We start from the raw sequence: 23,159 nt of genomic DNA on the forward strand, positions 1-23,159 counted from the left end.
ACAGCTACATGACTGAGATCTTCCCTAGTGTTTGACATAACATGGTTGGGTCCACTGTCCACAACTCTACAAGCACCAGTAGTATTTGTGCAGATAGAGAGGTGTGTGTTCTGCATACTGAGATGTGTCCAGCACGTCATGGCTACACTTTGCAGTGTGTGCATTGTTATTCATGGGTGAATTGCTTCCTGCACATATTTATTTAAACAGTTTTATATAGCGCTGGCTAGACCCGTAGGTATCAGAACGCTTTACATAAGGTCGACAATGTCACAACAATGATAACAATTACACGTTACATCAAATATAAGAGACACATTAGAGGGAGAGAAGGAGAGACAAGTAGAGAGGGAAGGGAGAGAGGGGGAGTGAGAAGGGAGAGGATGAGGGGGACGATGCAATAAAAGACAAAGGGAAAGTCAGCCCAAAGACCAATGGGTAGGTGACGGCCGAGGAGGTAATCCAAAACCAGTCTCCCCTATAGCTCTCAAGGAAGCTCCAACGGGCATCGGACAGAAAGATGGATAGAAAGGAGACAAGGAAAAAGAACAGCAGAAATACGATGAAGGGGGGTGGGCGAGGCAAGAGGAAGGGGAGAAACTGTGCCCAAGGTCTGGCTGGGCAGGTGACGGTCAGGTGATAAACCAAGGCCGATCTCCTCATTAGCTGAACAGAGCAGCTCCACCGGGCGTTGGACATAATGCTCGGACTCCACTGTCAGGATAGGTATCGAGTGTACTTAGGGAATGTCAGAATGGAGGGGGGGGAGCCATGGTCCAAATGAATTCCAGACGTCCTCTTGAGGTCAGGCACAGTCCTGGGAGGGTTGTGTAAGTAAAAGTTCAGTTCAGCAAGGGGGACAAAAATGTCACCACCACTGGCGGCCATGTTGGGGTCAGGCATCCTGGGACCCTTTTCCACATCGTGAGTGTGCCGCGTATGACAGTAGTTCACAGGGCAGGGGAGGCCAGTCTCTCAGTAGTTCTTACAAATGAAACAAGCACTCCTTTCAATTAAATGGCAGCATCAGCGCAAATAGATTAAAAACGCCCAGACTTCAATGACGTGGTAGCGCACCCCTTCAAGGTTGGTGAGACCCAGGGAGCTCCCAGCAGCCTACTCACCCCCTCGGCACTCTTTGTCACTCGCCGGTAAGCCCTCCGGTATTCACGTCTCCAGTCTCTCCTATTGCCTGCACCCCTCCCTTCCTCCTCCTTATGGCCTCCTAAATGTCCTAAGAAGTGCGCTGGCTCACCTCTATAGTTTGTTCACACCTGTCCCAATATTCAGTTATTGTGTGGCTGAGGGGCCATGCCATTTTCTGAAAGTGCGCTGCCTCGGTGCTAGAGGGGGGTCCTGGGGGTAGTGGTGGTAGCGTCCTTGGGTGTCGGAGCTGCTTGATCAGTAGGACCAACGTGTGTTGGTCTTCAGATGTGGCTCTGGGCTGGGCTCCCTTTCATACTGTATGTAGTTGTTTAATATTTAAAAAGCAAGAAGACAGTATATAGTTTAAATAACAAATACAAAAAATTACAAAAACTATTTTTAGGATATTTAAGTTACAAAATATCACTTTTTTTTTCAAAATTACTGAGAAAACATAGGTTTTATGAACATTATAATTAGAAATTAGTATTTAAATAACCTTTGAAATGTACAAAAAAACATAGGTTTCAGGCACGTTATAGTTAGATATTAGCATTTAAAAAAATGTTGAAATTCACTGAAAAAACCATAGGTTTCAGGCAGGTTATAGTTAGAAACTAGCTTTTAAAAAACATTAGAAATTCACTGAAAAAAACATAGGTTTCAGGCACGTTATAGCTAGAAATTAGCATTTAAAAAACCTTAGAAATTTACTGAAAAAACCATAGGTTTCAGGGACGTTATAGTTAGTTGGACATTTCACTCATATAAAACCATAGAAATTTCACTGTTATAGTTAGTTCAGCTAACTATAACTCGTGCCCCGCAATGCCCTGCTAATGACGTCACATATTACATCATTCATGACATGGTCAGTGACATCACAGATGACATCTCAAATTACATCACTGATGACATCACTGATGACATCATCCATGTGACAATCTGATGCACCTTCTAATGCACTAATATAACCTTTGATACACTCACTGTAAAATATAGACTACCATTTTCGATACCATTGACACACTAATACCAGTTACTACATACCTACTCAGTGATTCCTAGGTCTACACACACATTTACCCATTCACCCATACAATCACTCATACATGCAGTCACTGATCAATAGAACACTAGTCAGTTATGTACTCATCCTAGTCACTCATGCAAAGAATCAATCACAGTTCCATTTACTCACCTACACAGTTATACACAAACCACCTCATTTATTCACACAGATAGTAACGCATAGTTAGTCTCTTATATAATCACTAATACAAGTATAAACTCAGATACAGCCACTCTCACAATCACTGACTCTCACGTATAGTCATTTCTATACACCAACTCTCACATACACTGCCTTTTATATATGTACTTAGCTGGACATGTGCACTGAGACATCGATTCACTTACCAAGATGCCCATACACACACTTCTCACCCATACAACTGTTTCCACATGCACTCTTAAACTCATACACCCTGTCAATCAACCACTCACACATCTATACACAGAGTAACACAAACCCACCCAACCACACACACTCAGTCTCCTATACAAATACGCAGGCGACTAATCAATAACCCATATAGACATTCATGTAGCTACTGACCAACCGATGCAGCAGCTTACACACCAACAGGCAGAGTGATACAGACATTCACACACTTTAGAAACTAACCCATGTATTCTGTAAGATACATTTAATCATTCACTTAAACAGTCAGTCACACACCTACTAAATCCTCCATCCAGACACTTATACATCCATTCATTCTTCAATACAGCTTGGTATATATATGATACATATTTAAATGTTAAAGAAAACCACATTCACTGGATGACTTTAGCAGTGATGTCATCAGTTATGTCATTTGAGATGTCATCAGTGATGTCATCAGTGATGTCACTGACCATGTCATGAATGATGTAATATGTGACGTTATCAGCAGTGCATTGCAGGGACGTGAGTTATAGTTAGCTGAACTAACTATAACGGTTGAATTTCTATGTGTGTGAAATGTCTAACTATAACGTCCCTGAAACCTATGTTTTTTTCGATGAATATATATATATATATACACACACACACATTCATAACACATTTAATATTAGGTTTGTAGACTTTTGAGAAAATTTGACATAAAAAGCCTCCAATCCTTTTTTTCTATCTTGTATTTGCTAATAAAAATTATATTGCCATAATTTAAATAAGTACTAGGCGTGAGAATACTGTGTTGGGCAGATACATGGAAATATAATTCTTTACTTTTAAATGCAAAAGCTAAAACTTTTGAACCAGGATGAGTGACTACATGTGGGGCTTACTGGAGGTACCTGGTGGGCTAGTTGGCCCCTTAGGAGCCTTAAGATGAGAGGGGTCTCAATCTGCCAACCCAGAACGTGCCAAGAGGCGTGTTTGCAGAGTTGTACAGCGAGGGGGCATTGCCTCTAGCAAGATGCCGCTTTTTCTATACTTTTCATATTTATGGAAGGGGGCTGTGTGGCCCTTCTTCTCTTACTATTTTTTGGGCCCTGGGGCTCCCATCCCCCCTTTCCCTGAGCCTCTTTTAGCCTCAGGGACCCTATCCCCTGAGGCCTGCCCTGCCTTTTCATTATTACTATTTGATGGGGCTGCGTGGCCCCCCTGTAGCCAATTTTGGCCCCTGGGGCCCCATCCCCGGGGCATGCCCTTATTTAAAAATATATATATATTCGGGAGGAGGCCCGCATGGCCCCCCTTCTCTGGGCCTCTTTTGGCCCTGGGGACCCCATCCCCCAGGGCATGCCCAATGATTTATTCATTTTCTTAAGGGAGGGGCCGCGGGGCCCCCCTCCTAGGCAAATTTTGGTCCTGGGGACCCCATCTCCCAGAGCATTGACTCTTGTGTACCGCGGGAGGGAGCCCTGATGTCCCCATAGCCCCAAATGTCCAAAAGCAATCTGCTTTGCGCCATGGAAGCGAGAGCAGGTTTTCTGCTCTTGCTTCCATGAAGCGAAGCAGAGTGTGCAATGGCAAGGCAGGAGCCGAGCTCCCGCCCTGTCATTGCAAACTGCAATGTCACGGGTAGGCACCCCGGGACATTGCCTGAGCCGTCCCTCTGGGGTGGCAGTCCCCAGGGTCAAGGACGGCTCCAGGAGGCTCTGTGGCCCCCTCCCTTAGTGTTTAAAGGCCCGGGGAGGTGGTGGTCCTCAGGGCCAGGGGTCTGCAAGGGACCCATGCATTACCTTAATTAGTGCCCCACGGAGGTGTTCGTCCCCAGGGCAGGAGCCCCCCACATCTATTCATTTTTATTTAAGCCCCGGGGAGGTGGCATTCCCCGGGGTTTGGGGGGTCTGTGAGGCCCCCATCCAATAATACAAAATGCCCCAGGGAGGTGGTGGTCCCCGGGGCAGCTTGGGGGGGGCAGAAAGCCCCCCGCACAGTTTTGTTTTTAAAGCCCCAGGGAGGTGGCAGTCCTCTGGGCTGTGGGGGGGTCGCGTGCCCCTGCACATTATGGATGAAGTCCCGGGGAGGTGGCGGTCCCCGGGGCTGCAGGGCCCCCCACGGGCCCCTGCTAATTTATTGCACATTGCCCTGGGATATGGCCCACCCGGTGGTTTATAGAAAACGAACAGCTGGATTATAATGCCATATTTTAAATAAGTAGTAGGCATGAGACTACTGTGTTGGGCAGATACATGGAAATATAATTCTTTACTTTTAAATGCAAAAGCTAAAACTTTTGAACCAGGATGAGTGACTACATGTGGGGCTTACTGGAGGTACCTGGTGGGCTAGTTGGCCCCTTAGGAGCCTTAAGATGAGAGGGGTCTCAATCTGCCAACCCAGAACGTGCCAAGAAGTGTGTTTGCAGAGTTGTACAGCGAGGGGGCATTGCCTCTAGCAAGATGCCGCTTTTTCTATACTTTTCATATTTATGGAAGGGGGCTGTGTGGCCCTTCTTCTCTTACTATTTTTTGGGCCCTGGGGCTCCCATCCCCCCTTTCCCTGGGCCTCTTTTAGCCTCAGGGACCCTATCCCCTGAGGCCTGCCCTGCCTTTTCATTATTACTATTTGATGGGGCTGCGTGGCCCCCCTGTAGCCAATTTTGGCCCCTGGGGCCCCATCCCCGGGGCATGCCCTTATTTAAAAATATATATATATTCGGGAGGAGGCCCGCATGGCCCCCCTTCTCTGGGCCTCTTTTGGCCCTGGGGACCCCATCCCCCAGGGCATGCCCAATGATTTCTTCATTTTCTTAAGGGAGGGGCCGCGGGGGCCCCCTCCTAGGCAAATTTTGGTCCTGGGGACCCCATCTCCCAGGGCATTGACTCTTGTGTACCGCGGGAGGGAGCCCTGATGTCCCCATAGTCCCAAATGTCCAAAAGCAATCTGCTTTGCGCCATGGAAGCGAGAGCAGGTTTTCTGCTCTTGCTTCCATGAAGCGAAGCAGAGTGTGCAATGGCAAGGCAGGAGCCGAGCTCCCGCCCTGTCATTGCAAACTGCAATGTCACGGGGTAGGCACCCCGGGACATTGCCTGAGCCGTCCCTCTGGGGTGGCAGTCCCCAGGGTCAAGGACGGCTCCAGGAGGCTCTGTGGCCCCCTCCCTTAGTGTTTAAAGGCCCGGGGAGGTGGTGGTCCTCAGGGCCAGGGGTCTGCAAGGGACCCATGCATTACCTTAATTAGTGCCCCACGGAGGTGTTCGTCCCCAGGGCAGGAGCCCCCCACATCTATTCATTTTTATTTAAGCCCCGGGGAGGTGGCATTCCCCGGGGTTTGGGGGGTCTGTGAGGCCCCCATCCAATAATACAAAATGCCCCAGGGAGGGGGTGGTCCCCGGGGCAGCTTGGGGGGGGGGGCAGAAAGCCCCCCGCACAGTTTTTTTTTTAAAGCCCCAGGGAGGTGGCAGTCCTCTGGGCTGTGGGGGGGTCGCGTGCCCCTGCACATTATGGATGAAGTCCCGGGGAGGTGGCGGTCCCCGGGGCTGCAGGGCCCCCCACGGGCCCCTGCTAATTTATTGCACATTGCCCTGGGATATGGCCCACCCGGTGGTTTATAGAAAACGAACAGCTGGATTATAATGCCATATTTTAAATAAGTAGTAGGCATGAGACTACTGTGTTGGGCAGATACATGGAAATATCATTCTTAACTTTCAAATGCAAAAGCTAAAACTTTTGAACCAGGATGAGTTGACTACATATTGCTAAAAGTTTACATTCGCACACAGTTGTTTTCTATCTTTTGATTCACATCATAAAATGCTCTATTTTTTAGGCTGAAATCAATCCCCAGGCATTGTCTTCTCAATGCCATTCTTGCGCCAGTGTTTTTGTCAGAAACGTCATTGCTTTTGTTTATTTAACTATTCTGATCACAATATGCATACAGCCTTGTAGCACTGCTGAAAATCCTCTGCGATTGCCGATGTATTTATAAATTTTATGTGGCTGTAAAGCATTTATAATTGAGCGCGCTACATTATCGGAAATGAGACATGAACATTGTACATACACCATTGACGCTGCAACCATTCCAATCGTTAATATGTATGTTCAATGGGCCCTTCACATGGCAGAGAGGAAATATATATTCAGTGCGGTGGAAGAGTGTAAGCATCTGCCACTTGTTGAACATACTGTGAATGTATTTTAGGAACTGTGAATACATCACAAGTCTGGCTATGTCAGATTACCAGAGTCCTGTCTGCATGCAGACACCTGTACCTCGTTCAAGCAAAACAACTGGTCTCTTTGGCTACTATTGGAGTAGTAAATACAGCAATCATCAGGGTTAAATGGGCCCCGGTGCCACTGCACCTGCTGCATGAATGGTAGCTACACCCCTGTAAGTAACCCCACTGGTCCCGAAGCCCCATCTTTTTATTTTTATTTTTATTTTAAGCCACTGGATTCCTTTTTGAAAGTTGGATCGACACTCATGGCGTATTGGCTGCTGAGTGCCCCTGAAAAGGCTTCCCAATGAAAAGGTCTTGCTCCTGCATGTTGATTGGCAGTGCCAGCGGCAGCATGCGAACTAAAGAGGCTTAAATCGTGATAGTACTAGAATCAAAAGTGTGAGGACAGTCTATAGAGACCTGTTGTAAATTAAGGCAGAATGTGATTAAGCATTTACTGAAAACATTAATGCTTTCCCTTGCGATCATGTTTTCTTCGTTATGTTGACCGAAGTCTGGACTCCATTTTGTATTGGCATGCTGCCATGTGTTCACCACGAGGAGAGTCCGACCTCTGTGTTAGTTGCTCTTGTAATCTGCCTAGCAACAGTTTATAAATAGCTCCCTCTTGTTCGTCTGGCGCATGCCCAGACTTGACCACATCTGTTATAATTAGCCTTGCTTGACCATGTCCTTTTACGGGCTCAAGGAGTGTGTTGGCTCCGCCCATGTATTGATTCAGTATCGAGAATGACCATAAATGGTAATGTTCTTCGGCCTCATGTTGTATCCACCCACTTATGAGCCCCTCTGTTGTGTATAAAAGGGGACTGTGTACGAATGTTCTGTGTACTACTCCATGCAATACTGAAGAGTGTTGTGTGGACTGTAGGACCACCCTTAAGGGTTAATAAACGTTGTTTTTGTACTTTGCAGTTTCCGTGCCAACTTCCTTATAGATTCCGTTACAGGAGAGCGAACCCTTGTGTCTTGCGGGCCTAGCTGGGGCCTGTATTCATCAATTGGCGCCCGTCACGTGGGGCTCATCGGCGACTCGGATGCTCGAAGGACTGGTCGCGACGAAGGTGAGGAGTTTGGCCGGGGACGTGATCACTGCCAGCGGCGTCTTAGCCCTGGCATCCCGAGGTTTTTCTTCTTTCCCTTCCGAGCTGACCGTCTGGGTGGCGCCGGTCATCGACTGAGACCTCTTCTGTCGGTCCTGCCGTGAGAGCCGTTTGGGCGATTGTGGAGCTTGGCAGTTGGAACCTGGACTCTTGATTGGTAAGAACCGTTGTACGGTACTTGCTCCGAGTTTTTGAAGCCTGGGTTGGCTATTTGAGTTTGATTGATGATGACTAGTCATATTTTGAATTTGTCTTTGTGAAAATATATGCGTTGCAACACATATAGGCAGGTAATGTGGAGAGATTTCTCCGGAGCTGTGTAAACTTTGAACGGCGCAACGATTAAGTGCCATTTTTCCTTATAATATTGCATATTTTGCATTATTCCTAGCATGCCTGCTTTTAGCGCACTCCGTAAGTGGTGCTGTTGTTTTGGTAACCGGTTGAACCTCGAGGAATCTGCTCCAGCTCCCCCAGAGGGGACTCCTAGTAGGGATATGTATGTGAAGCATGGTCTTTCTTCCATAATGTACAGCACGCTATGGAGGAAATACACGAGGAAGGATCCTGAGTTGCGATGGCCTTTGTATGGATCGTTTGATATACGTAAGATTGAGTATGTGGAACAGTGTATGTGTAAGCGACGTGCTTGTCAGGATATGTTTGAGTGTGTGCGATTATGGGTGAAGGAAGTGCGTGAGCGAGAGAAACGTGAGAAAGCGCTGTTTGATAAAGAGCAACGGAAGAATGACCATGTGCGAGCGCAGGAAGCGAAGCGTCGGGAGGACAAAGAGCACACGGACAGACAAGATAAAGAGCGTAGGCTTCAGGTCTCGGGTCAATATGTTGTTCGCCAGCCACTTTATCCTGTCCTTAATAATCCTGATGATGATTTTTATTTACTAGATCGCTCTCCGCCCCCTTATGTTGGCGCATCTGCTCCGCGGCCGCAAGATTCTGGCCCGGCTCCGGGTAAGGTCGACACACGGTCCATGTTATCGGCCGAGCATATGGCTGAGCTTCGGAAACTTTCCCTCCGTGCACTTAAGGGCAAGATGTCTAAGGAGGAGTTGTTCCATACTTGGGGGTCGTGGCAAGATAGAGAGAGGGTGTATTTTCTGTCTCATTTCGCAGATGAAGTAATTGCTGCTTTCCGAAAATATTCTAGTGTCCTTGAGCCTGACGAAGTGTCTTCGGATGCCGGAGCATTACGTAATGGTGTTTTTTCTCCCCCTAAGGCTCCTGAGGCGGCTCGGCGGTTGTTCGCTTTGCGGGACGAGGTGCTGGCCCTTAGAGAGAAAGCACGCCAACAAACGGAGGAGGAGAAGCAGTCGGATTCGTCTGCAGCAGGGGGCCACCCATCCGCCTCCCAGTCAGATAAGGATGACATAGTGCATGCTAAACCAATGCGAGAGGCGGCGCCTTTGTATGTTCCTCCTAAGGGAGCAGGGACTAGCTCGGATATTAACTCCGCCGATGCAAGGGGATATTTTGTATATAATTGGGTTTACACTCCATGGCATAGGGCCGATGTTATGGCATTAAAGAATGCGCTGCCTGACCCCCGCAAGAATCCAGCGGCCTTCTATGAAGAAGTCGAGGGGGCCTTGAATTCTTGCATTATGACCTTAGCGGATATAGACCTGTTCTTTGGCCTTATCCTACCGCCGGATACGTGGCGCTCTGTCCGAAAGGTAGATGATGCGGTTGCCTTCAGGGCCCGGTGGTCTGACCTTGAGGATGAGGATAGGGAACGGAAGCCCGCACAGAAACCACCCCAGAATATTTTAGATCTCCCTGCGGCTATTGTGGCTAAGTTGAAGACGATTATCCCCCCTAAAAAGATTGACTGGAATATGTTAGCTGCATGTAAACAGAAAGTTGACGAGTCAGTTGCGGACTCCTTTACGCGCTTTGAGGAGACGTTTCATGATTTTAGTGGCCAGTCGCTTACTGACGACACGGGCCGCCACCTTTTCGCGGACAAATATGTGGCTAATCTGCTACCGGCAGTTGCAGCCCGGTTAAAAGCGAGTGAGAGTTCCTGGTCCTCCGCGACGCCGACGGCCCTTCTGACTATCGCTCAGTATTATGAGCGTCAGGAGCACGAGGCGAAGGGCCAGGAAGAGAAGAAATCGAAAGACCTCAAGACTAAGGTGATGTTAGCACAAGTATATGGCCCGCCCCGACGGGGTAATATTAGAGGACGGGGCGGATCTTATGGTCCCCCTCCGGGCCGATCTGATTTGAATAGGAACCAGTGTGCATATTGCAAGCAATTGGGCCATTGGGCCAGGGATTGCCCAGTGTTGCGTGCTTCACGTCAGGGGCATACTCCGGGTGGCCCGAGAGGTAGAGGGGGTTCCTCGAACTTTAGAGGGAATTCTAATGACAATGCCCGTTTCGATACTGCTGGGCAGCACCGAGATAGCTCAAATGTTTTCGATCGCCAGCACCAGTATCATGTATCGGACATCGATCGATCGGGATATCACGATTCGCAGCATGCATAGGAATGCGTTGGATGGGGGTCTGAATCAGTTGAGGTGCCGGTCGATCAGACGGGTCCTTATGTATCGGCTGAAGTTTTAGGTTCTACTGATCAGTTCCTAGTAGATACAGGAGCGACACGTAGTGCATTGTCTAGGTACTTGGTTCCGGGGCTCCCCCATCCGGCTCAGTGGTTACATCGGTAGGGTTTGACGGTACACTCTCCCGAAGCCCTCTTTCACAGCCCCTTACATTTAAGGTTGATTCTTTTTCTGCGCCCTGTCCGTTTCTGCTTGCTCCGTATACACCGGATAACATTATGGGCCTTGATATGTTAAAGTATTTTAGGGCTACAATCCGCTGCTCCCCTGAGGGTGTGAGGGTGATATTAAATGACAACTACCCCCGGTCTGGGCGGATGTGTACGATATCAGAGGATGCGTTGTTGGCTACCCTCCCCCGAGCTTTATGGGCGACTTCGGACACAGATGTGGGACAAATGGTGATTCCTCCGGTCCACATTAGCGTCCAGGAGGGGGCGGTGTTACCACGCCTCCCGCAGTATCGTATTTCCCAGGAGGGCGAGGAGGCTCTCATACAGATTGTGCAAGACTTGATCGCAGTAGGGGTAGTGGAAGAAGTTCCCTATAATATCTGCAACAGTCCGATTCTCCCAATTTTGAAAAAGGACACGGATGCAAAGGTCTATCGGTTCATAATTGATTTGAGGGAGGTAAACAAGATCGTGATACCTCAGTACCCGGTGGTTTCCGATATCACGACGTTGCTTACCTTGGTCCCGCCTACGGCGACCATGTTTTCAGTGATTGATTTGAAGAATGCCTTCTTTTCCATTCCCATTCACCCTGATAGCCGATTTCTTTTTGGGTTCACATTAAACAATAGATCTTATCGTTTTTGTAGAATTCCCCAAGGCTATACAGAAAGCCCTAGTATTTACAGTCAGGCTTTGAAACGACAGTTGGATTCCTTTGTTTTACTCGAGGGGGTCGCCCTCATTCAATATGTCGATGACATCTTGTTGGCGGCTGACACCCTGGAATTGTGTGAGAAAAGCACGCTATCCTTACTTTCCTTTTTAGCCTCCCACAATCATAAAGTATCTAGGAAGAAATTGCAATTCTGTAGACCAAAGGTGACTTATTTAGGTCACCTTTTGTCTAAGGAGGGGCGTGCACTCACACCAGATCGTATCCAAGTAATTTTGGACACACCGAGACCATCCACGCAGAAGGATGTGCGTGCATTTTTGGGCCTTGTTTCTTTTTGTAGACAGTGGATATTGGGGTTTTCACACATAGCTAAGCCATTACTAGCTCTTTTGACAAAAGACACGCCTATCCCAATCCCTTGGTCAGATGAGTGTGATGCTGCTTTTCAGCAACTGCGACAGGCCCTTTGTTCAGCACCAGTGTTAGGGACCCCTGATTATGCAAAACCCTTTTCGTTGTATGTGCATGAGAAAGATGGATGTGCATTGTCAGTTTTAGTGCAGATGCACGGCGATAAGCAGCGCCCTTGTGCATATTTTTCGGCTGTGCTTGATCCTGTCGCCCGAGCATTACCAGGGTGTTTTCGCTCGGTAGCGGCGACAGCTGTGTCAATACGCCAAAGTGAAGGAATTGTGTTGTCCCATAAATTGTTGGTGTTAGTTCCCCATGCTGTGGATGCCCTGCTTAATCAAACAAAGACGCAGCATTTGACCAGTGCCCGTTTAACGGGATATGAGCTGACGCTTTTGGCTCCTCATATTACGTTGAAAAGGTGCGTGACATTAAACCCGGCCACATTGTTGCCATACCCCGAGACCCAGCCTGAGGCGCAGAAAGCGCATGATTGTATTCTTGTGACTGAGGAACAAACAAAGGGTCGTATTGATCTCCAGGATACGCCCTTTTCAGATGTAGATGGAGAGTTGTGGGTAGACGGATCATGCCTGAAGCTACCAGATGGTACGACTTCAGCAGCGTATGCAATTACCACATTACACGCGATAGTGGAGACAGCACGCATACCACAGAAATCAGCTCAAGCAGCGGAACTGATAGCATTAACACGAGCATGTGAGCTCAGTACAGGATTATGTGTGAATGTTTATACAGATAGCCGCTATGCCTTCGGAGTAGCGCATGACTTCGGCCTACTCTGGAAGGAGAGAGGGTTTTTAACGTCACATGGAGTACAGATAATGCATGGAGAGTTAGTTCATAATCTTTTAACTGCATTGACATACCCAAAGAAAATTGCTATCGTTAAGTGTAGCGCCCATAGGAAAGTGGTTGATAAAGTTGGAGAAGGGAATGCGTTAGCGGATCGAGTAGCACGGGAGACTGCGATGCAGCCCGGCGCTACTGCCATGTATGTAGTAAAGTCACAGGTGGAGAGATGGCGTGATGCGAAGGAGGAAGTGCGAGAAATGCAAAGGACCGCTTCTGACAAAGAGCGGGAACAATGGGCTAGCGAAGGAGAACTGGATGACGAGGGTTGTTGGAGAAATAAACAGATGGATAGATGGAAGTTACCCACGGCTTTCGTACAACCTATGGTTCAGATGGCACATGGGCTAGCACATGTTGGAGCTTCCGCAATTGTGAAATTGCTTACCCAAGTCTGGGAGCATCCAGAGATTGCTAGCACGGCAAAGAGGGTGGTGCAGACCTGTATGATCTGTCTGAAGTATAATCCAGGGAAAGGCACTCGAACTCCAGCAGGAGGATTTGCGACACCCACTGCACCCTTTGAGGTTCTGCAGATGGATTACATCCAGCTTGAGCGCTGTAACAATTTAAAGTATGTTCTAGTAGTGGTTTGCGCTTTCAGCAAATGGGTTGAGGCGTACCCTACTAAAGACAATACTGCAATGACCACGGCGAAGCTACTGCTAAAAGAGTTTTTCCCTCGATACGGCGTCTGTAGACTTCTGTGGAGTGATAATGGCCCTCACTTTGTAGCGGATGTTATAAAGTATGTCTTGAAGGGCCTAGGCATCACTCAGAAGTTTCATGCCGTGTTCCACCCTCAGTCTGCCGGACTAGTCGAGAAGTATAATGGTACACTGAAGCTTAAGATCGCCAAAATCCAAGCTTCAACGTCTTTGACTTGGCCAGACGCCCTGCCACTGGCGTTATTGTCAATTAGGTCAGTGCCACACTCTCGAACCGGCCTTACGCCATACGAAATAGTATTCGGACGCCCAATGAACATTTGGGGTCCACCAAGGCCTAAGGCTGTGTATGATGTACCTTGTGTAATGATGAGCGATTATCTGGCACAGTTAACGGATAACTTGGTTTCTATTCATCAACAGGTCCGAGAGGCGCTCCCTGATCGGTCTACCGGCGAAGGACATGGTCTCCGGCCTGGAGATCATGTTATGGTGAAGGTCTTCGACAGAACGAACAGTTTGGAGCCGAGATGGGTAGGACCTGAACAAGTCCTCCTTGCAACGAGGACGGCTGTGCGAGTCTCGAACCGAAAGAATTGGATCCATTCCTTGCACTGTCGAAAGGTACCGCCCGGATTGGTGGAGACTGCCGTGCTGACCGATCAACGAGAAATCCTAGCAGCAGAGACAGGCCGTGCTGCTGAGCCACGAGACACTGAGGAGCTCTTTCCGGACCATACGACTTCTGGAGGAAGGCGATATCATCTTCGACCAAGGAAGTAAGGTTTCCAGTACCGGGACATACTGTCAGAACGGCCCTTGGGTTAGTGAAACGGAGAGCCGATGAGGCAAGGGGGGGGGATCAGCCCTGCATTAGTGTAGCGACACCCGTCTTGGCCCGCTGGTGAAGAAATCAACCACTGCCCAAGGGGAAGAGTTCTGACAGACTTTTTAGTTTCAGGAAGATACCAGGGTATTGTTTCTTTTGACATGGAGAAGAAGAAAATCCTTTGTGCGTTGGGGTTCATGCTAACAGTAGCTATTGTTGGGATAACCACATGGTTTGTGGAGGAGGTAACTCCTGCTCGGAAAACACTTGTGTTGACAACTCCGGTGCCTGAAGAGCACTACTTTTATACATTACCGTATCAAGAGTTGAAGCATCGACAATCTTACTTGAACAACACTTTCATCCAGATGCTGCATCATACCCACGTTGCTACGAATGCTACGAACTGTTGGATATGTGGGATGATGCCAGCCCATCAGAAGAAAGGAGGAACGCCATTCATACCACTTCCTTTCTCTCATAATGGCTCTTGTAGAGCATGGTACACTTTGCTTTTTGCCACTCGGAAACCGACAGTGGGACGATTGCTTTTTAGACTTAATAAAGAATGCCATCAGGACAAGAATGGGTATCCACAAGCGAATGGGACAATTTGGGAATGGGAAGAGTACCGACCGGACAATGAATCCATTCCCTATATCTTCACGAACACCAGAGACACTGTGGGGAAGGACAAATTCGTAATCCAAGTAGCACAAGCTCAAGCGGACTTGTGTGTCCAGAGTGTGGGTTTTATCCCTGTTGGTGTCAGTGACTGCATAACCGTATTGAACATTGACGGGTTGAATAACAGTACCTTCCTAGCGTCCCATAATACCTACTTTGTGTGTGGAAATAAAGGTTATTACCGTTTGCCGGCTGGGTGGTCTGGGGTATGCTATGTATCATTCCTATTACCTCCTGTATTCCTAGCACCCGCGTCATATCATAAGGATTTGAAACTTTTGAATAATGTGACTGTAAATAGATACAAACGTACTCTATCAATTGATGATGTGGATCAGACCGATACCAGCTTGCAACAGTATATTGATTTTAACTTAGGACTGTTTTTCTTTGTTGGAGCCGCTTTGAATAGTAGGAAGATCCGAAGATTAACAAGAGTGGTAGAAGCTGTGACCAATCAGACTGCCGCTGCTCTTGGGAATCTTACGGAAGAGTTACAAATAACTAGGATTGTTGCGTTGCAGAATCGTATGGTATTAGATGTAATGCTAGCTGATCGAGGAGGAGCCTGTAAAATTATTGGAAGTAGCTGCTGTGTGTTCATCCCTGATCATACGCCATCCGTTTATAACGCCATTAACAAGCTGCATAAAATAGCAGCTGAAATCCACACAGAAAACGGCACTTGGTCCTTTTCTGGATGGTTTTGGGCGTTGGTTACTGCCTGGGGATGGAAGGTTTTAACTGGTCTCTGTATTATTATAGCAATTCTGTTCCTTTTCTGTATGTGTATTCAATGTGGACCATTGTGCTGTTCTGTATGTATTTCATTCTGCATTCCAGATAAGAAAGCTGTTGCCGATGTTGCTCACCAAAAGGGTCTAGCTAAAGAGGTTAAAGGAATGATGATAATTGACATATATGATGATTATTCTTGGAAGCCGGATGTCTTCAGTAAATGCTGAAAGGGTCGTCTGTTGTAAATTAAGGCAGAATGTGATTAAGCATTTACTGAAAACATTAATGCTTTCCCTTGCGATCATGTTTTCTTCGTTATGTTGACCGAAGTCTGGACTCCATTTTGTATTGGCATGCTGCCATGTGTTCACCACGAGGAGAGTCCGACCTCTGTGTTAGTTGCTCTTGTAATCTGCCTAGCAACAGTTTATAAATAGCTCCCTCTTGTTCGTCTGGCGCATGCCCAGACTTGACCACATCTGTTATAATTAGCCTTGCTTGACCATGTCCTTTTACGGGCTCAAGGAGTGTGTTGGCTCCGCCCATGTATTGATTCAGTATCGAGAATGACCATAAATGGTAATGTTCTTCGGCCTCATGTTGTATCCACCCACTTATGAGCCCCTCTGTTGTGTATAAAAGGGGACTGTGTACGAATGTTCTGTGTACTACTCCATGCAATACTGAAGAGTGTTGTGTGGACTGTAGGACCACCCTTAAGGGTTAATAAACGTTGTTTTTGTACTTTGCAGTTTCCGTGCCAACTTCCTTATAGATTCCGTTACAGGAGAGCGAACCCTTGTGTCTTGCGGGCCTAGCTGGGGCCTGTATTCATCAGACCCATCCTCTTTTATTTGGCGTCCATAAGGTATAATCCCTAATAAATCTTCATCTGTATCAGTAATGCACTGTGTAATTACAGAGGGCACCGAAGGATAGCAAGGAGAGGCCTCTTTAGCTGGTGCAAATTATGATTTAGCTCCCAAAAGAAATGTCCTCTGTGTGGACAACTTCAGCATATCCCTTCATGAAAATACACACTTATCCATTGAGAAAGAGTACAATAGCAATCACACACTGTACACATACATTTGAGAAGTGGTGCATAAAGGCATTGTTGATGTGCATCTGTATCACTCTCAAACAATGGAGAGTCCATACATCCAATGAGCTCCAATTAGGGATAAGCCCATCTGTGACAGTCTTCAAGAGATGTTTGACAGCTGAAATCATTCTCTTATTGCAACAAAAAAAGATGCAACACAAAAAGATGAAACACAAAAAGATGATGGACGGAATGTTGAACATTGTCAAACATTCACTCCCAGTCACAGATCTGGGTTTAATCCATTGTTATTTTGCTCACCACGCCACCCCAGTTCAGACATAGCCATATGCAAATCAGTCTTGACCCTGTGCCTCATGGGAACAGTCCAGACCGAACTGCCAGGCCATGTCTTCCCTGGACAGGAATCAAGCATCCTAGGACCGGTTTCGGGCTTTTAGCCCTCATCAGACAGGATAGCTTGACTCCCGTAGCGTAGTGAGCATGGGGCCCATGTCTGGGCACACCCTTCCCACTTAGGGTGAAAATGCAACACAAAAAGATGATGGACGGAATGTTGAACATTGTCAAACATTTATTTTATTTATTTATTCATTTATTTATTCAACTTATAAGGCGCAACAGCTACCCAACAAGGGTTTCCCGGCGCCTGAACACATAACCTGAAAAAGAGAAAATTATTGATTAAATAGCCAAGTCTTCAGTGAACGACGAAACTGGGGATACAAAGTTTCCCTACGAGTGGCAAGAGGAATTGAGTTCCAGAGAGAAGGACCCAGAACGGAAAAGGATCTACCTCCCACTCTGGAAAGTCTAAACCTAGGAACATGACATTTTTCAAGTGAAGCAGAGCGAAGATGACGGGTCGGAACATAGGGACAGACAAGAGTCTGTAAATAGTCCGGTGCTAGACCCCATTTGATTTTAAACATAAAGGTCAGAGCTTTGAACTCGATCCGCTTTTCAATTCGAAGCAAATGAAGCTCACGAAGATGTTCATAGATAGACGAACATCTGGGAACCCCACAAAGGAGTCTGGCAGCTGAGTTTTGTACAAGTTGTAGCCTGCGGGATACAGCCTTATTTGCACCTAGGAACAAAACATTTCTGTAGTCCAGCCTTGATGTAATATGAGCATGGACAACGTTTTTTTGCGTATCTCTCGGCAGCATCCAGAGAATTTTATGCAACCATTTCAAGATGGTAAAACAGGTACCCGCAACTTTGACTGCTTGATGATGCATAGTCAAGGAGTCATCAATATAAAAACCCAAGTTGCGGACATGATCAACAGGCCGAGGAAGAGTACCTAACTCATTCGGCCAATTACAGGAGCCCCAAAGATCTTTCTGCTTGCCCAAAATAAGTACCTCAGTCTTATTGGCATTTAGTTTCAGGTAATTTTTACTCATTCAGACAGCAATTTGGCGTAAGCCTGACTGGGGAGCAGAAATGGAACAGGAGTCTGATTTGGAAAGCGAGAAAATAATTTGAGAATCGTCAGCATATGTAAAAAGAGACAGTCCAGCATTGTCAGCAATGTCAGCAAGAGGCCTGACATACAGATTGAAGAGCAAGGGGCTCAAAATGGAGCCCTGAGGAACTCCAAAAGGTGATGGAAAGACATTTGAACTGTCAGATGCAGAAAAGACTTGAAAAGTGCGGTCAGTGAGGAAGGAAGATAACCAATTCAAAGCAGAATCGCAGATGCCAAAAGTTTTCAGAGTGTTAATTAATATAGGATGGGAGATGGTGTCAAAAGCCGCGCTCAGATCTAAAAGTATGAGCGCAACTGTATCTCCAGCATCCAAGAGAAGTCGTAGTCTTTCTGTAACCCCTAAAAGCGTGGTCTCAGTCGAGAAACCAGCACGAAAACCAGACTTTGAGGGGGGAAGTATTTTATTTATTTTAACAAACTTGAAAAGGTGGATATGAATATGTCTTTCCAGTAACTTAGAAAAGATAGGCAGAAGGGAGATAGGTCGGAAATTTGCAAGAACTTTGGGGTCAGCAGCAGGCTTTTTTAATAAAGGAAGCACCATAGGGTGCTTCCAGACAGGCGGAACAGTAGACGCCAGTAAAGAAGAATTGAGGGCTTCCATGATAACCTGAAGATGACTGGAATTAAGTTGTTTTATAATGGAAATGGGTAGTGGGTCATTGGGTGAACCAGATTTTATTGAGTCAAGAATAGGAACAAAAGAGACCGGTTCCAAGAGAGGCCAAGAGGTCAATTGAGAAGAGACATTAGGGTATTCCTGAGCACTGCAACCCAAAATTGGAGATGGCATCATACGGGTCAGGGAGGAATTAGCAATTTCAGAATTAATATTCTCTATTTTATCTGTGAAAAAAAGGGCAAGATCATCACATACATTTTTGTCAAGTGGCACCAGCAAGATTTTTTACTAAGCTAAAGAGTGTTTTGGGACGATTTGTAGCAGTATTGATAGTTTTACAGGTGTACGCAGCTCGTGTCATTTTACATAAATCATGATATGTTTTAAGAGAATTTTTATAGATTATTTTCAAATCTGGGGCACAGTTTCTATGCCATTTCCTTTCTAATGCTTTGCATTTAGATTTTTCAACTTTGAGAATATCAGTGTACCAAGGAGCAGGAGGACGATGATAGGTCCATTTTATCTTTAAGGGAGGAAGACATTCATCAACAGCATGGGACAACCAGTTATAAATATTTTTGGCAGAAACATGTACCTGCGAAGTGATGGTGGGAGTATTTTCACTGAGCAAATTTTTCATAGTAGTGATATCAATGTTTTTCCAGTCCCTATTAAAAAACATAGTCTGGGGGAAAGCAGAGGACAAACTAACAGGAGCCGGAATTGTGAACTTCAATAAGAAGTGATCCGACCAAAGGATAGGTATTGCTGGTTCACATTCAATAGAAGAGACATTGGAAAAAATAGGATCCAAAAAATGGCCAGCCTTATGTGTAGGGCCGGAATTACAGAGAGTAACATTCATAGCTAAAAGATCAGCAATGAGATTAGAGCATATGGAATTTGTGGCGTCTTCCAAATGAAGGTTCAAATCGCCAATTAGAGAGAAGTTAGTGGATTTCAAGAGCAAGGAAGATACCAAACCAGGGAGAGTAGCCGACCATGAAGAGGAGGGACCAGGAGGGCGATAAACCAAAAGCCCTGAAAAGCAGAAGTTAGGGGTAAGTGTAAGTTTGAATAAAGCAGCTTCACAGTTTGGAAGGATAACAGAGTTTAATTTACACTGAAAAAGTTGTTTATAGATAATAGCAATTCCCCCCCCTATCCCAGTGGTTCTATCCAATCGGGCGATGGCGTAATTAGAAGGAAGGGCAGTAGCAATATCAGGCCCAGAACTGTCATGAAGCCAGGTCTCAGTGAGAAAAAAGTCATCTGGCGAATCCTCCAGGAGAAGATCAAAGATAAATCTTTTGTGCTGGGGAAGTGAACGACAATTTAGACTTAAAAAGCGAAACATAGGAGGAGTGTTCTCTAGCAACGTAGTTTGTGTACAAGCATACTCCAAAGGCTGGAATAAGGAGAAAGAGCAATGAGCACCCGAGCACGTTTGGGGAATTTCATTATCTACAGATAAAAGAATACAGTCCGCACAGCAGCTCGGCCGTAAAGCAAGAAGTTGAGGAGTGGTATACACTAAAATTTGAGAAGACAGAGGGGCAGGGGTCGTGGCCCCTGGCCCCGATCGGCCGCGGACGGGCGCAGATGGGCTTACCTTTAGTGCGCCACCGGCGCGCTCGCTGCACGCGAAGTTATAGCATTGGGGATGACGTGCCAAAGCGCCCGCTATTCCCCGCCTCCCCAACCTCCAACCAACCAGATTTACCGCAATCTCCGTCTACAGCAAACGGGATAGCCCGTGGTGGAACGGGGAGTAGGCGGAGCAAGAGCCAACGGCGACAACAACAGCAGGTATTCACAAATACAATTTTTAGCAGCAGAGTAAAAAGTCTAAAACAGTCTAAAAACAGTTAACTTCTCAGTTTAAAACAAAATAGAGGACTAACTTTTTCAGCGCGCGTCCGCTGCACGGGGCGTCAGGCATTGAAGCTATATCTCTAGGGATGACGTGCCAAAGCGCCCGCTATTCCCCGCCTCCCCGACCTCCAACCAACCAGATTTACCGCAATCTCCGTCTACAGCAAACGGGATAGCCCGTGGTGGAACGGGGAGTAGGCGGAGCAAGAGCCAACGGCGACAACAACAGCAGGTATTCACAAATACAATTTTTAGCAGCAGAGTAAAAAGTCTAAAACAGTCTAAAAACAGTTAACTTCTCAGTTTAAAACAAAATAGAGGACTAACTTTTTCAGCGCGCGTCCGCTGCACGAGGCGTCAGGCATTGAAGCTATATCTCTAGGGATGACGTGCCAAAGCGCCCGCTATTCCCCGCCTCCCCGACCTCCAACCAACCAGATTTACAGCAATCTCCCTCTACAGCAAGCGGGATAGCCTGTGGTGGAACGGGGAGTAGGCGGAGCAAGAGCCAACGGTGAGAACAACAGCAGGTATTCACAAATACAATTTTTAGCAGCAGAGTAAAAAGTCTAAAACAGTCTAAAAAAAGTTAACTTCTCAGTTTAAAACAAAATTGAGGACTAACTTTTTCAGCGCGCAACAAACTTTTCAAAAATCATTCACCCCCAGTCACAGATCTGGGTTTAATCCATTGTTATTTTGCTCACCATGCTACCCCAGTTCAGACAAAGCCATATGCAAATTAGTCTTGACCCTGTGCCTCATGGGAACAGTCCAGACCGAACTGCCAGGCCATGTTTTCCCTGGACAGGAATCAAGCATCCTAGGACCAGTTTCAGGGTTTCAGCCCACATCAGCCAGGATAGCTTGACTCCAGTAGCGTAGTCAGCATGGGACCCACGTCGGGGCATACCCTTCCCACTTAGGGTGAAAAAGCAACACAAAAAGATGATGGACGGAATGTTGAACATTGTCAAACATTCACCCCCAGTTACAGATCTGGGATTAATCCATCGTTATTTTGCTCACCACGCCACCCCAGTTCAGACATAGCCATATGCAAATCAGTCTTGACCCTGTGCCTCATGGGAACAGTCCAGACCGAACTGCCAGGCCATGTCTTCTCTGGACAGATATCAAGCATCCTTAGGGTGAAAATGCAACACAAAAAGATGATGGACGGAATGTTGAACATTGTGCGTACAAGGGGATGCTCTCCAACTGCCACATTCTTAAGCAGCAGGTGACCCGCTGAGATGGCTGAACGAAAGGTGTTTATTGATCTGTATGCCAGACCACTAGAGGGTAGGTGGGCCAAAAAATTCAGGATGTGGACCACATCAGTGTTCAAGGGATTGAGACTCTGTCTCACACACCAGTGGGACCCTCTGCCCCAAGCCCTGAGCTCTTCAGCCTTTTCCGAAAGGCCTGGGACCTCCCATCATTTCCTGTAATCTTCCACGCCATGAACCACAATAAGTTCCCCTGAATCAGAAGATGAGGAACTTGGGGGCATAACAGCAAGGCTAGGCGAAAAGTGGCGATAATTTTATCGCCTAATTAGCAAGCTCATGCTAACACGTGAAAACTTGCATTAGCGTAGGAATTCCTAACGCCCAGCTTTGCATCTCTAATGAGATGCAAAGTGGGCATTCCTGACCTGACATGACAGGAGAAATGTCGCTAAGCGACATTTCTCCTATCATCAAGCCCCACGCAATGAAGCATAGCTGCAGGAAAAGTACCGATAACCCCTGTTATTGCTACTTTCCTTACGCCTACTTCAGGACTGACTTAGCCATGATATCCTATGAAAGGTGGATATCATGGCTAAGTTTGTGGGGCCCTATCAACAAGCTAACGCCACATTGCGTGAGATTTCTCACGTTAGGCAGTTAGCGTGAGGATTTTTATCGCTTTTTAGATAAGCAATACTAATAGCACTCTATCTCAGCGATAAAAATCCACGCTAGCCGGCGATAATTATCCTAGCGCTAAGTGCGCTTAGCGATAATTAGCGCCGGTTGTTGCTGATATGTCCCTTGGTCGGGGCTCAGGAGGAGATCCGGAAAGTGGAGGAGTAGGATTGGAGAATCCCAAGAAAGTTCTAGAGGAACCGGAAACCAGACTTGGGATCTCTAAAAGGGGTTGAGTATTACCACCTTCGCTTGCTGCCTTCTGATCTAAGCTGTCACTCTCGTGATCATTGTGAAGGCGGAAAGGCGGAACCTTTCCCCTGAATCCAGTCCTGGAGGAAGGCGTCCGTGGCCACTGTCAGTGTTTGGTGGTCGATCCTTGAGGCAAAAAGGTTTATCGAAAAAGGACCCAAAAGGTCATTTAACCTCCGAAAAACATCTGGGTCCAGCTTCCAGAGGCTCGAAGCCCTGAAGTTGGGGGATTGAAAATCCACCACCTGGTTCTCCTGTCCAGGGAGGTACTCCGCCGTGACCAACACCTGACGATCCAGGCAGTATTGCTAAAAACCTGCAGCCAGGTCAGAGAGAGCTTT

Source organism: Triturus cristatus, chromosome 5_2 (genome assembly GCF_964204655.1).
Source record: "Triturus cristatus chromosome 5_2, aTriCri1.1, whole genome shotgun sequence".
Lineage (NCBI taxonomy): Eukaryota > Metazoa > Chordata > Amphibia > Caudata > Salamandridae > Triturus > Triturus cristatus.